Source organism: Scyliorhinus canicula, chromosome 22 (assembly GCF_902713615.1).
Source record: "Scyliorhinus canicula chromosome 22, sScyCan1.1, whole genome shotgun sequence".
NCBI classification, from domain to species: Eukaryota; Metazoa; Chordata; class Chondrichthyes; order Carcharhiniformes; family Scyliorhinidae; genus Scyliorhinus; species Scyliorhinus canicula.
Genome location: NC_052167.1, coordinates 23,540,087 through 23,553,087, shown reverse-complemented (window position 1 = coordinate 23,553,087; position 13,001 = coordinate 23,540,087). Strand labels below are relative to the sequence as shown.

The following is a 13,001-nucleotide window of genomic DNA, read 5'->3' as shown; positions in this document are numbered from 1 at the left end:
CGTGCTTAGAACATAGAACATAGAACATAGAACAGTACAGCACAGAACAGGCCCTTCGGCCCTCGATGTTGTGCCGAGCCATGATCACCCTACTCAAACCCACGTATCCACCCTATACCCGTAACCCAACAACCCCCCCCCTTAACCTTACTTTTTAGGACACTACGGGCAATTTAGCATGGCCAATCCACCTAACCCGCACATCTTTGGACTGTGGGAGGAAACCGGAGCACCCGGAGGAAACCCACGCACACACGGGGAGGACGTGCAGACTCCGCACAGACAGTGACCCAGCCGTGCTTGTTAGGTAACTTGGACATTCTGAATTCTCCCTCTGCGTACCCGAACAGGGGCCGGAGGCGACTAGGGGATTTTCACAGCAACTTCATTGCAGTGTTAATGTAAACCTACTTGTGACAATAAAGATTATTGTTATCGATCTTTGATACCGCCCCCGTCTTTCTTTATTCATTGACAACGTTGACCCCAGATACATCAGAAAAGATACTGATCGAAAGCTGGCAGATACTGCAAACTGGCCCCTTCTGGAAAATATATTTGTGGATGAAACTGACAAACTTTGGAGAGGATGTGGAATTTCACACTTGCAGAGGTGTCAAGGCCCACTTCAAACAGAGGCGCGTGAAAGGAAGGCAGAAGAAATTAGATTTGGATTTATTGTCACAAGTACCGAGGTACAGTGAACAGTATTGTTCTGCGGACAGTCCAGACAGATCATTCCATACATAAAAAAACATAGGACATACGATAAATACACAATGCAAATACATGGACATAGACATCCGGTGAAGCATACAGAGTTTAGTGCAAACAAAAGTAGAGAAGGTGAATGGTGAGATGAGTTCAGTCTATAAGAGGGTCATTCAGTTGTCTGGTAAAAGCGGGGAAGAAGCTGCTTTTGAGTCTGTTAGTGCGTATCTCAGGCTTTTGTATCTGCTGTCCAATGGAAGAGGTTGGGAGAGAGAATAATCCAGGTCTGAGGGGTCTTTGATTCTGCTGCCCACTTTCCCCAGGCAGCGGGAGGTGTAGAGAGTGAATGGACGGGAGGTGGGTTCGAGTGATGGACTGGGCTGTGTTCACGATTCTCTGTAGTTTCTTATGGTCTTGGACCGAGCAGTTGCCATACCAGGCTGTGATTCGGCCAGATGGGATATGGTGCATCTATAAAAATTGGTAAGAGTCAATGTGGACAGGCTGATGTTTCCTTAGTTTCCTGAGGAATTATTGGCACTGTTGTGCTTTCTTGGTCGTAGCATCGACGTGGGTGGACCAGGACAGATTGTTGGTAATGTGTACACCCAAGCATATAAAGCTCTCAAACATCTCCAACTCGGCCCCTTTGATGCAGACAGGGGGGTGTACGACACTTTGCTTCCTGAAGTCAATGGCCAACTCCTTAGTTTTGCTGACATTGAGGGAGAGATTATTGTCGCTGCACCACTCCACTAGGTTCTCTATCTCTCACCTGTACTCTGACTCATTATTGTTTGAGAACCGACCCACTACGGTCATATCATCAGCAAACTTGTAGATGGAGTTGAAGCTGAATTTTGTCAACAGTCGTGTGTGTACAGGGAGTATAGTAGGGGACTAAATGCACAGCCTTGTGGGGCCCCTGTATAAAGGACTATTGTGGAGGAGGTGGTGTTGTTGATCCTCACTGATTGTGGTCTGTGGGTCGGGAATTCGAGGATCCAGTTGCAGAGGGAGGAGCCAAGTCTTAGGTTTTGGAGCTTTAATGTGAGCTTGGCTGGGATTATGGTGTTGAAGACAGAGCTGTAGTTCATGAATAGGAGTCTGACATTGGAGTCCTGGTTGTTGAGATGCTCCAGGGATGAGTGTAGGGCCGGGGAGATGCTGAGGACTGGCTGTGGCAGTATGTGAATCTCAGTGGATCAAGGCATCCTGGGAGTATGGAGTTGACGTGCCACTTTATCGGCCACTCAACCAGCCCATCTATATCATTTTGGAGATGATTTCTATCCTCTACATCCTGTCCACCACTCAGCCAATCTTTGTGTCGCCTGCAAATTTCCCAATTGCGCTCCTCACATTCACGTCTAAATCATTAATATATAACACAAACAGTAAGGGTCCCAACACCGAGCCCTGTGGAACACCATTTGAAACAACTTTCCAAATGTAAGGGTAGCCATCGACCATTACTTTTTGTTTCCTGTTACAAAGCCAACTTTTTATCCAGTTTGCCACATTGCCCTGTATCCCATGGACTTTTACTTTCTTGACCAATCTGCCATGTGGGACTTTGTCAAACACCTTGTTAAAATCCATGTACACCACATCCACTGCACTACCTTCATCAACTCTATTTGTCACTTCCTCAAAGAATTCAATCAAATATGTGAGGCGAGACCTTCCTTTAACAAATCCATGCTGACTATCCTTGGCTAGTCCAAGCCTTTCTATGTGACAGTTAACCCTGTCTCTCAGGATTGATTCTGTTAATTTGCCCACCACTGGCGTAAGACTAACTGGCCTATAATTGTTTGGCATTTCCCTTTTTAAACAATGGAACCACGTTTACATTTCTCCAGTCTGTCGGTACCTCCCCTGTGTCTAGTAACGATTGGAAAATCATCCTCAGAGCATCTGTTATCTCCTCCCTGACCTCCTTCAGCAGCCTCGAAAACAATCCATCTGGCCCTGGCAACTTATCAACTTTCAAGGATTCCAACGCTTCGAGTAGTTCCTCTATTCCTCTCTCTTTATGATTATTCCATCCAGTATCTCACAATGTTCCTCCTGGACTGCTATAGCTGCACCTTCCATTTCCTTTGTAAACACGGAAACAAAATATTCATTTAATACCCTTCCCACAGCCTCTGCATCTACACACAAGTTCCCCTCTTCATCTCTGCTCAGTCCCACTTTTTTCTTAACTAACCTTTGACCATTAATATATTGGTAAAACAAGGGCAGCACGGTGGCGCAGTGGGTTAGCCCTGCTGCCTCACGGCGTCGAGGTCCCAGGTTCGATCCCGGCTCTGGGTCACTGTCCATGTGGAGTTTGCACATTCTCTCCATGTGTGGGTGGGTCTCACCCCCACAACCCAAAGATGTTCAGGGTAGGTGGGTTGGCCATGCTAAATTGCTCCTTAATTGGAAAAAATTAATTGGGTGCTCTAAATTTTTTTTTTAATATTTTAAAACATCTTTGGATTTTCTTTATTATTTGCTAATCTTTTTTCATGCCCTTTCTTTGATTTCCTTATTTCCTTTTTGACTTCGTCCCTGTGCTTCCTCTAAGCATCTTGGTTATCAGCAGTACTGAGTTCTTGTACTTATTGTATGCTTTCTTTTTCTGTTTGATCTTCCCCTGTATTCCTCTAGACAACCAGGGGGGACTAGATTTGTCAGTACCACGTTCTTTCTTGGAGACGGTGGTGCTGAGATGCCTTCTTGAACCGCTGCAGTCACTGAAGTGTAGGTCCACCCACAGTGCTGTTAGGGAAGGAGTTCCAGGATTTTGACCCAGCGACAGTGAAGGAACGGCCGATATATTTCCAAGTCAGGGTGGTGAGTGACTTGGCGGGGGATCCTGCTGCTCTTGTCCCACTAGATGGTAGTGGGTTTGGAAGGTGCTGCCTAAGGAGCCTTGGTGAGTTCCTGCAGTGCATCTTGTAAATGGTGCACACAGCTGCTGCTGTTCGTCAGTGGTGGAGGGTTTGAATGTTTGTGGAAGGCAGATTCCTAGCCTTTGACCTGCTCTGGTAGCCATGGTATTAATATAAGTCCAGTTCAGTTTCTGATCAATGGTAACCCCCAGGATGTTGATTGTGGGGAATTTACTGATAGTAATGCTATTGAATGTCATGGGGTGATGGTTAGATCCTCCCTTGTTGGAGATGATCATTGCCTGGCACTTGTGTGGCGTGAATGTAACTTGCCACTTGTCAGCCCCAAGCCTGGATATTGTCCAGGTCTTGCTGCATTTGGACATGGACTGCTTCAGTATCTGAAGAGACATGAATGGTGCTGAACATTGTGCAGCCATTTGCAAACATCTCCACTTCTGACCTTATTTTTTTACATAGAATTTACAGTGCAGAAGGAGGCCATTCGGCCCATCGAGTCTGCACCGGCTCCTGGAAAGAGCACCCTACACAAGGTTAACACCTCCACCCTATCCCCATAACCCAGTAACCCCACCCAACACTAAGGGCAATTTTGGACACTAAGGGCAATTTAGCCTGGCCAATCCACCTAACCTGCACATCTTTGGACTGTGGGAGGAAACCGGAGCACCCGGAGGAAACCCACACACACACACGGGGAGGATGTGCAGACTCCGCACAGACAGTGACCTAAGCTGGAATCGAACCTGGGACCCTGGAGCTGTGAAGCGATTGTGCTTGATGAGTCATTGATGAAGCAGCTCAGATGGTTGGGCCTAGGACACTATCGTGAGTGTCATTAAATTACACTCTGCTGAGAGTAACTCACCTCCTGAAACCCACCCCCCATAAGCCTGTTCAGCATCTACAAGGCACAAGTCAGGAGTGTGATGGAATACTCTCTACTTGCCTGGATGAGCGCAGCTCCAACAAGGAAGCTTGACACCATACAAGACAGATCAGCCCGCTTAATCGGCAACCCATTGAACATCTTCTTCGTTCACTCCCTGCACCATCGGCGTACAGTGGCAGCCGTGTGTGCCGCCTGCAAGAAGCACTCCAGCAACTCATCAAGCCTTGTTCGAGAAACTCACAACCTCTACCACCCAGAAGCACAAGGGCAGTTGGTGGATGGGGAACCCGCCAAGTCACACGCCATCCTGACTTGGAAATATATCCTCTGTTCTTTCGCTGCAACTGGATCAAAATCCTGAAGCTCCCTTCCTAACTTCGCTGGGGTGTACCTACACCTCAGGGACTGCAGTGCTTCAAGAAGGCAGTGAACCACCACCGTCGCCAGGGCAATTAGGGATGGGCAATAAATGCTGGCCTAGCCAGTGACGCCCACATCTCATGAAATATTTTTTTATTAAATTGAGTCAGTTGTGTCTTTGACTTAGACATTTTGTAACATTCTCACATATTATTTCTCCAGGAGGTGACAGAGGATGAATTTTGTACTGTGAAACAACTTGCTCAAATGAAGCAAGATTAGTGAATACAAACGGGACTCTGGAACTAACTCACCATGGAGGGTATGTGCTGATTGCGAGATTCACCCAACCCCTTCCAATCCCCGATATTGTACCGTTTCGCTTCTAAAATGCGTTATTTACAGTTTGTGTGATTCTGTGTATCGATTACATTGAACGGACCGACGTCAAACGGAGTTCCCATTCCTTAACTGCACACGTTCAAATCCGGAATTCGCTCCCAGCCCTTACTCATCAACCCAGACCATGATGCGAAACCATGTTTCCCTGAAATGTGGGGGGGGGGGGGGGCACAGAGCAGAGAAGGAGGCCAGTCGGCCCATGGTGCTTGTGCCAGCTCCTTGAAGGAGCTATCCGATTAGAAACAACGAAAATAGGAGCAGGAGGAGGCCATTCGGCCCTTCGAGAAGGCTCGACCTTGACAATCTTGACCTACAAGGAGATCTGAGGGGTGTTGAAGGTTTTCCTGGAATGTGGTCAGGGAAGTGGTCATCTATACCCATGCCTTTGGCCCTAGTCAGAGTCATTAATATATATTATAAAGAGCAGTGTGTTTATTACTAATGCCTGGAGTCTGCCTCCTCCTTTTTATAAATATTAATCTGTAAATGGTGCGATGCATTTTCAAGGACATTGTAAATACAGTCATGGCCAATCAGCGGTGCCAGAGGAGTCAAATACCCAAGGTTATATACTCAAGGTGATGCTACTGAATACCTTTGAACGGGATTAAGTAAAGATGGGTCAAAATAGTTGATACTGTTTTACTCCCAGTCTGTTGTGAATCTGTGGAATTCTTTACCACAGAGAGGCTGGGTCGTTAAGTATGTTCAAGGCAGAGATAGGCAGAGTTTTAATCAGTGAGGGAATCGAGGATTATGGGGATAAGGCAGGAAAGTGGAATTGAGGATTATCACATCAGATCAGTCATGATTATCTCAGAGAACACAAACATATTTCCAAGCAGAAGGCAATATGATTGAACTACAGAATCTTTTTAAAAATAAATTTAGAGTACCCAATTAATTTTTTCCAATTAAGGGCCAATTTAGCATGGCCAATCCACCTACCCTGCGCATCTTTTTTTGCGTGGGTTTCCTCCGGGTGCTCCGGTTTCCTCCCAGGTTAGGTGGATTGGCCATGATAAATTGCCCTCAGAGTCCAAAATTGCCCTTAGTGTTGGGTGGTGTTACTGGGTTATGGGGATAAGGTGGAGGTGTTGACCTTGGGTAGGGTGCTCTTTCCAAGAGCCGGTGTAGACTCGATGGGCCGAATGGCCTCCTTCTGCATTGTAAATTCTATGATATCTAAGGGGCGCGATTCTCCGCTCCCCACGCCGGGTGGGAGAATCGCGGGAGGGCCCTCCGACTAATTTCACGACCCCCCGGCGCCCCCCGCAACTCTCCCACCCCCCGCTCGGAAGAATCGCCGCTCGCCGTTTTTCACGGCGACCGCCGATTCTCTGACCCGGATGGGCCGAGCGGCCTGCCGTTCACGACCGTTGCACGATGGCGGCAACCACACCTGGTCGCTGCCGTCGTGAAATCACCGTGAGATGCCCGTTCTGGGGCTTGTAGGGGGCCTGGTGGGGAAAGAGCACCACGACTGTGCTCGGGAGGGGACAGGCCCGCGATCGGAGCCCACCGATCGTCGGGCCGGCGTCTCAATCGGACGCACTATTTCCCCTCCGCCGCCCCGCAAGATCAAGCCGCCACGCTTTGCGGGTCGGTTGAGGAGAAAGGCGGCCACCGCGCATGCGCGGGTTTGAGCTGTCAGCCGTGGTGACGTCAGCCGCGCATGCGCAGATTGGAGCCGGCCAACCTGCGCATGCGCGGCTGACGTCACATCGGCGCCGCCGTCGCGTCACTCTCGGCGCGACACCCCTGCGGCCGAGATTTACGGAGCGGCGTTCCTAGCCCCGCCGGGAGGAGAGAATGGGGGCGAGGAGCGGCCTCCGAGGCCGTCGTGAAACTCGGCCCGATTTTTCCCGAGAGCAGAGAATTCCGCCCATGGTCTTTGGGTTGTGGGGACGAAACCCACGCAGACACGGGGAGAATGTGCAAACTCCACACGGACAGTGACCCAGAGCCGGGATCGAACCTGGGACCTCGGCGCCGTGAAGCAATAATGCTAACCACTGCGCCACCGTGCTGCCCCGAACTACAGAATCTTAAACGCTTACAGAATGAGAAGAAATTCTTTCAGTCCAATAAGTCTTGGCGAGAGGAATCCAATTCTCAATCCGTTGCTCCCATACCTTGGATTGTGTGCGGGCAAACGCATATATCTACTCTTCCAGTGGGCTGTGCCTCAAGTGTGTGGAAAGGAGATTGAAGTGATGGACAGGAGGAAACAGACATCGTATAGTAAGGATCAATACTTTAATAAAGATTTTAAGGATATTAAAATGAGGGGCGGGATTCTCCCCTACCCGGTGGGGCGGGCGGTCCCGACGCCGAGGATTGCTGTGAACCAATCCGGCACCAGGCCACCCGGAAGGAGCGGAATCCTCCGCACCTTCAGGGGCTAGGCCGGCGGCGGCAGGTTTGATGCCGCGCCAGCCGGCGTGGAAGGGCTTGGTGCCGGCCAGTGCGAGTTGCCGCATGCGCAGGAGTACCAGCGTGTGCTGGCGTCATCCCAGCGCATGCGTAGAAGGCTTCTCCGCGCCGGCCATGGAGGAGGTTGACAGCAGCCGGCGCGTAGGGAAAAGGTGCCCCCACGGCACAGGGCCGCCCGCCGATCGGTGGGCCCCGATCGCGGGCCAGGCCACCGTGGGGGCACCCCCTAGGGCCAGATTCCCCCACCCCCCCGCGCTCCCCCGAGGACTCTGCAGGCCGCCTGTAGAGCCAGATCCCACCGGTACTGACCTGGTTTGATTTACACCGACGGGACCGGCCGAAAACGGGCGGCCGCTCGACCCATCGCTGGCCGGAGAATCGCCGGGGAGGCTGCTGCGGCTGTCAACCGACACGGCGCAATTCCCGCCCCTGCCAAAACCCCAGTGCCGGAGAATTCGGCATCCAGTGTCAGGGTGGCAGGGCGGGATTCACGCCACCCCCCGGCTATTCTCCGACACGGCGGGGGGGTCGGAGAATTCCGCCCGAGATGTCTTGTTGGAGGTGCCAGAGTGGCATGGACACAGTGCAGAAGGAGGCCATTCGGCCCATTGAGTCGCGAAAGAACACCCTACCTAGGCCCAATCCCCACTCTAGCCCTGTTATCCCCATCCAGCCTTTTTAGGCATTAGAGAATGTGATGCCTGTTATGGGCCAGGGTTTAGAGAAACCCAAAGTGTATCATGGAGCTCACCTGACCCACAACTTTTAATAGATTGTGGTATGGGGAGCACACGGCCCACTCTACAGGTGTGGTACAGCAGAAATGGAAAAGTATTTTTTAAAACAAAACAATGTTTATTCTATGACCTCAAGTTAACCTTTTTAAAACAAACAGTGAACATCTTAGCAACCATCAATTCAAATACAACCCCCAAAGAATACAACACAAAGTAATCTGTAAACTGTCCTTTTAACATCCAGAAGACTTAATAAAACCCTTTAAACAGAAGCACATCAGGTTAAAGGCACGACTGAGAGCAGTTATTAGTTTTAAATCACCAAAGGATCGATTTACAGTCCTTAGATTACAGAGAGAGACTCATACACCTTCTGGCTGTGACTGCAGCTATCCAGCTCTGAAAACGAAACTAAAACACACCCTGCAGCAAACACCCTAAAACGAAAGTAAAAAGCGGACAGACAGCCCAGCTCCACCCACACTCTGACATCACTGACAGACACCCATTTCTTAAAGGTACATTTCTTAAACACCCATTTATTAAAGGTACTCTCACATGACATGCTCAAATCGCAGATTAAAAGTCACAGCTAATAAAGGGAGAAGAGGCTTATTCAGTCAATGTAATGACCCTGCTCAAAAATGTTGAAAGAATGGAGTTTTTTTTTTAAAATTCCAATTGAGCGCAAGTTAACGTGGCCAATCCATCTTCCCTGCACATCTTGGTGTTGTAGGGATGAGTCCCACGCAGACACGGGGAGAATGTGCAAACTCCACACAGACAGTGACCCGGGGCTGGGAATCGAACCTGGGTCATTGGCACCGTGAGGGGAAGATTGGAGCTTTAACAAAATCTTCGAAATGAAGAGTCCCTTGAGGGAAATTGAACCAAAAAAAACCCACCTTCTTCCAGGGGAGCTATAGGAATGTCACATCTGACTGGAGGGGGATGGAATGGAGAACGTATAGGCGCTCCGAGAGATTAGGTTGGCGGGAACCCAGAGGTCGCAGCTGCGGAGAGATGAGAAGACAAGGAGCTGACATTTCCTATCAGTGGAGTCACACCAAGGATGAATTTACAGAAGGTGGGAAGCTGGATCATCAACAAAAGTTATAATCATTGACATACAGGATTCTGGCTCGGAATAGTTCCCGGAAACGCAAAGCAGGGAGCAGCTCAACATGGGAGTCATCATTAATACAAAGTACTTCAACCGGTGTTAATTCAGCTTCATTGGACACGGAATCGATGTTAAAACACATTCCCACATTGGTATTTTTGTACATTACTGAAAGAAAATACGCTTAAAAAAATATCAGAGAGCAGAGAATGTTAAAATCAACGCTCATTTTCAATCAGTGTTCAGGTGAGGCAAAAGGCAGACTCCGCGTTGAGATTCAGTGAACACTGTGGAGTAACACTTTAATCTTCATCCAACTGCAAATCCACAAAGTTCTCCACAGTGCCAGGGACCCGGGTTCGATTCTGACCTCAGGGGACTGTCTGTGTGGAGTCTGCAGTTTCTCCCCGTGTCTGCATGGGTTTCCTCCGGGTGCTCCAGTTTCCTCCCACAGGCCAGAAATGTGCAGGTTAGATGGATTGGCCGTGATAAATTGCCCCTTCGTATCCAAAGGTTAGGTGGGGTTACGGGGATAGGGTGGGGGAGTGGTCCTGGGTAGGGTGTGTGGTGAATGTGATTCACACTATATATAGTTGCCAATATCACTCCATGTATATATTTTCTTTATCTACCCATTGTATGTGCAGTTGCACTATCCAACCACCAGGGGCAGTCGCTCTGGGAGTACGCGAGAGTTGTACTGGGCTCCCCCCTTGGCTCCGCCCAGGACTCCACCCCCTGGGACCGATGTATAAAGATCAGTGCCTTAGAGCCAGCCTGCCATTTCACCTGAAGTTCAACGACGAATAGGCTGTCTCTATTGTAAGTGTATTAAAGCCTCTGTTCAGATCCAACTACACGTGTTCGCTGAATTGATGGTTCCATCAGGGTGCTCTTTCGGAGGGTCAGTGCAAACTTGATGGGCTGAATGGCCTCCTTCTGCACTGTCGGGATTCAATGAAACCAGAGCACCAACTAAATAACATCCTTGCCAACGTTTTCCTTAGAAGGTTTTTTTTATTTTGACGCCATGCATTGGCCAAATCAACTCAGGCACCGTTGAGATTTGAACTCGAGACCTCGTGTTTATTGGACAGGCGCTTTAACCAACTAAGCCACGGCCCCGACAAAATATGGAACGCTTTATGAATTTGCGTGCCATCCTTGCGCAGGGCCATACTAATTTTCTTTGTATCGATCGAATTTTAATATAGATACTGTAGGCACGAGTGAGATCCGTTAGCCCAGCACAGAGCAGGGATCTTTATCTGAATTCTACTCGGGGAGGGTGGGGCCTGGAGGACGTGGGGTGTTGGAGAAGACAGCAGGGCGGCAAGTGCCTGCTGTAAGCGCGATTCGCATTCGCGATTCGCATTCTCGGTGACCCTTCTTTCAACCCCAGATAATATATCTCTCATTTGAAAGTAATGTCATTGATTTGTCACCGTGTTCAATTCTGCTCAGTAGCTGTCTCAGTATGACCTTGCAAATGTTGCAATCTAATCTTAGGAGGAACGGGGAGGTGGTGGGGAGGATTTTTATTGGACATCAGTCACACGCATCAGCCGGTGGAACACTGACGTGACGTCAAAGCACTGCCACCGCTTCATCAGTGCAAGATTCATGAGTATTCCACACAGTTACAAGGAGCAATGCTGTGTCCGACTGTGCTGAAGCCTAATGATACAGTAAAAGATCAGTTATAATAAGCAGATACCTTCAATTATTTAAGGAGACTTGTGATTATTTGAAAAACACCCTGCTATTTATTCACATTAACACCATCGAATCGCTCCTGTCTTGAAAACCTTAGATGCGGTTAAAGAGCTAAAGCATCGTGACATCTGACACTAACTATGAAGGGAGCAGATGGCAATTAATAAACATACGGTAACTGATTTTGCACAAGATACTGACAGAACGCTAACCAATGGAGCTCTCCCTCAATATGTTGAACGAGTTTCCACTCAATGTTGATGCTGCTGGACAATTGCATTTGTGTCTCTTTCTTGCAAAAATATTCCTAAAATATCTGAACAAACAGTACAAACATTTCATTGCCCAAAGTGCAATAATATTCAGGTTCTCTACATATATCACACCGCACTCTGAGTCGCTTCCATACAGTTGTTTAAGCGGGGGTTGTTGGGTTATGGGTATAGGGTGGATACGTGGGTTTGAGTAGGGTGATCATTGCTCGGCACAACATCGAGGGCCGAAGGGCCTGTTCTGTGCTGTACTGTTCCATGTTCTATATATTCAGCATACACATTCAACAGCTTGAGAGAGTCCTGTACAAAATACCACTCCTGTGTTGTTCCTTATGTCTTAATAAAGCTCGTAGTCTCAAAGTTGGAGAAGATGCTTTATTCTGAGTTCGTTCGGTCTTCAGAGCTTAACTTATAGCTACCTCAATGCTGCCTGCCTGCCTGTGTCTTGCTCCCTGTGTCTTGCTACCAGTTCTCCCTTCTGTGAAGTGTGCCCTCACTTCCTGTCCCTCTGTATTTATAGCTCTCCCGTGCTCCCTCTAGTGCTTGCTCAGTTGTATTGCATCTACACAGATCTACAATCACCACAACTCCCTTCAGCACTATGGCTGTACGGTGTGAAGCAGTGACGCTCCCCTCAGCAACCACTGTCCCAAGTGACAATGGACATGATCTAACCACCGCGTTGCCCCAGGCATGGATCTGGACGTGACGGGTAAATAGCGGGAAAAATCAAAACCGAGATTTGCGCCGGGCACAAACCAATTTGCAACTTACCCTAGTGATCTAGTGCTACGTCTAGATGTGTCCCTAGGATGCACAGAAGAGGTGAAGGCAACCTGCTGCTTTCCGCACCCTCTGGCCTTTGATGTCCTTGGCGGACAATCTCTGAAGGGCCTGGAGCTGGAGGGACCCGGCCGGCTTTCTGGTGTCACTGGCATTGCCATGCTACCCTGCCCGCTGCCCTTGAGGTGCACTAGTGTCAGGTGGGGGGATTCGTCATTTGGTGGCAGGCCCAGCATTGGCCTCCAGCGTTTCCCCCACCCTGACGGTGCTTGTAGGGCCCTGGGTGTCTCCGTGGGACGGTGGGGCAGCTGGAGTGAGCTCCAGAAACCTCAGTGTCATCGGGCACTGCCAGGCCTGGCGGCTCCCCATTGCCTGCACCATGGTGTTGATGCCCTCAGTGATGGTCCTCAGTGACTGGGCCATGGTCTGCAGTGCCTCGGCAATGGCCATCTGCCTCTGGAACATGTCCCTCAGTGACTGGGCCATGCTCTGCAGTGCCTCGGCAATGGCCATCTGCCTCTGGAACATGTCCCTCAGTGACTGGGCCATGATGTCGATTCCCTCAGCCATGGTCATCACAGACTGAAACGTGCCCTGGGCACCACCACTCAAGGCGCGGACGATGTGCTCTGGGCTTTCCCCGAGTAATGTTGCCCTCAG

General features: G+C 49.4%; 1 non-coding gene across 1 annotated transcript; it reads right to left on the bottom strand.

Moving 5' to 3' along the window:
• Positions 1 to 10,694: 10,694 nt before the first annotated feature.
• On the bottom strand, positions 10,695 to 10,800 carry LOC119956260. The gene has a single exon (XR_005458614.1). It is a non-coding gene; the product is annotated as a U6 spliceosomal RNA (small nuclear RNA).
• Between the last annotated feature and the right edge of the window lie 2,201 nt (positions 10,801 to 13,001).